Consider the following 2,537-nt stretch of genomic DNA (forward strand, 5'->3'; position numbering starts at 1 on the left):
GTGTGTGTGTGTGTGTGTGTGTGTGTGTGTGTGTGTGTGTGTGTGTGTTTCATTCAGGAAAACAAACCACTGAGGCAGTAGCAAACCCGCCCAGATTTATTTCATAAAAATATTTCAACACACTTCCACAAGAGCTTCTCTGGCCAAGGTTGAGATTAGCACTAATCTGTGTATAAAGATAAATATGTAGAAGACAGTTTGACAACATGTCCATTTAGCAATATCATATGACTAACATAGCCATTGGCTTTTGGCCAGTGAGATATAAATTCCTTCCCATGGGTTAAGCCTCAAATCCAATCAAAAAGTAATTACCTGTATAACATTCATACCATTCATTCACTAACATACATGTGTATTTGTGTGTGTGTGTTTGCATACATACCAGCATGCACATATGTGTATATAAGTATATGTACATATGGAAGCCAGAGGTCAACCTTGGGTATCATTCCTCAGGAGACATTCCCCTTGGGTATTTTTCCATGTGTTCCTCCTAACTGTTAAAAACTAAAGTTGTGATTCAGTGATAAAGATATTTGGACCTGAAGTTTGCTTTGTGAGAGTGTATTTTACACTTTACATTTCCTATAGAGATATAAAGTTTTTCTGGTAATTTATTTCCACTTAACTAAACTTAGATAGTTTGCATCTTTAGAGGAGTTTATCCATTTCGTCTAATTACATAAATTATTAGTACAAAGATATCCATCATATTTAGCTATTATTAATCTAATATCTATAAAATTAGTAATGAGATTGTCTTTTTTATTCCAGATATTAGTAATTGGTTCTATGGTCCCTCCACTTCTTTCTCTCTGTCTGTTTTTATCCCTTTGTGTGTGTGTGTGTGTGTGTGTGTGTGTGTGTGTGTGTGTGTTTGTGCATGTATGTGTGTGCATGTGTGCTCTCTCTTATCCATCTGTCTGCTTCTTTCTCTTTTTCTATTTCTGTCTCTCCAAAGCTAAGGACCAAGCCCAGGGCCCGTTACTGACTTGAGGTTTCATTGACTTTTTCTTTCTGTATCAAACAAATCTTTTTCCTTCATGAATTGCTGAGTTTTTCTTTTTCTCTTGTTTTGTTATTTTAGGGATTGTCCCTAAAATTTCTACCAAGAACTGAACCCTGTGCTTCACACATAGTGGGCATGCATCCTACATCTGAGCTATCCCTGGCTCCTGATTTTAGTACTTTTCTTTGAAATAACCTATAAGGAGAATTAAGTAATTTTAGTATCTTGGTATCTAGCCTCAACAGCTACCACTTTTGAGTACTGTTTTTGTTCGTTTGTTTATACATCCAGATCTCAGAGTTTGATTATCATTTTCCTTTTACATTAAAAGACTTCACATAGCAATTCTCAGTTAAGGTCCAATGCTGTCTAATTCTTGCAGCCTTTAAATGTCTAAAGACTTCTGTATTTTGTTTTCATCTTTTAATATCATTTTCAAAGGGAAACAAGTCCTTGCTGACCATTTTTCTTTAAGTTGGGTTGCTATTGTTTAACTTCCCTACTGTTTTCCTGCTGGCACAGTCCCTGTGTCAACTCAGCTCCTTGGCAAGTTCATTTATTACTAGTTTTCTTATTTTCTCTGAGTGCTTTTAAGATTTCTCTTTGTCACCAGTTTGACTAGTTTTAGAATAATTGCCTTTTCATAGTTTGATGTTTCAACTGAATAGCTCATTTCTGACGATGGGTTAAATATAGTCCTGCTTCATGGCGTGTCTGGAAATACTTGGGTTGTTACCTCTCTAAGCAATACTGAATTTTTACTCCACGACACATTTCCATTACCAAGAGTATAATCTTTTGTGTCGTACATAAGCTTTGTTAGAAAAGACCAGGGCAGTGTGTAGTCTATGTTTAATTTCTCCAATAATGAAGCAAAACTCTTGTGAGTTTTGAGTACCCAGTGAGTCACGGAACAAAAGGCCTTTGAGAATGCCATGAGCTACACACAGTCTTTTCTGAGTTCCAAAGATGATTCCTTGTTTCTGAGTGAACCCATCCTGACTTCGACTCATCTCTCGACACCAGTACACTGATACCAATGAACTGGAACCTACGAAGGTCTCAAGGTTTCCACTTTGGGTAGCTCTTCCTTTCCAGCACTCAGCCTTCTGAGCACCTGATACCCAAGCATCAAGAAGAATCCCTGCTCATGGGAAATGCAAATCAAAACAACCCTGAGATTCCACCCCACACGAGTCAGAATGGCTAGGATCAAAAATTCAGTTGTCAGATGCTGGTGAAGATGTGGAGAAAGAGGAACACTCCATTGCTGGTGGGATTGCAAGCTTGTACAACCACTCTGGAAACCAGTCTGGTGGTTTCTCAGAAAATTGGACATAGTACTACCGGAGGATCCAGCAATACCTCTTCTAGGCATATACCCAGAAGATCTTCCAACTGGTAATAAGGACACATGCTCCACTATTTTCATAGCTGCCCTATTTATAATAGCCAGAAGCTGGAAAGAACCCAGATGTCCCTCAACAGAGGAATAGATACAGAAAATGTGGTACATTTATACAAT

Source organism: Mus pahari, chromosome 22 (genome assembly GCF_900095145.1).
Source record: "Mus pahari chromosome 22, PAHARI_EIJ_v1.1, whole genome shotgun sequence".
Taxonomy (NCBI): domain Eukaryota; kingdom Metazoa; phylum Chordata; class Mammalia; order Rodentia; family Muridae; genus Mus; species Mus pahari.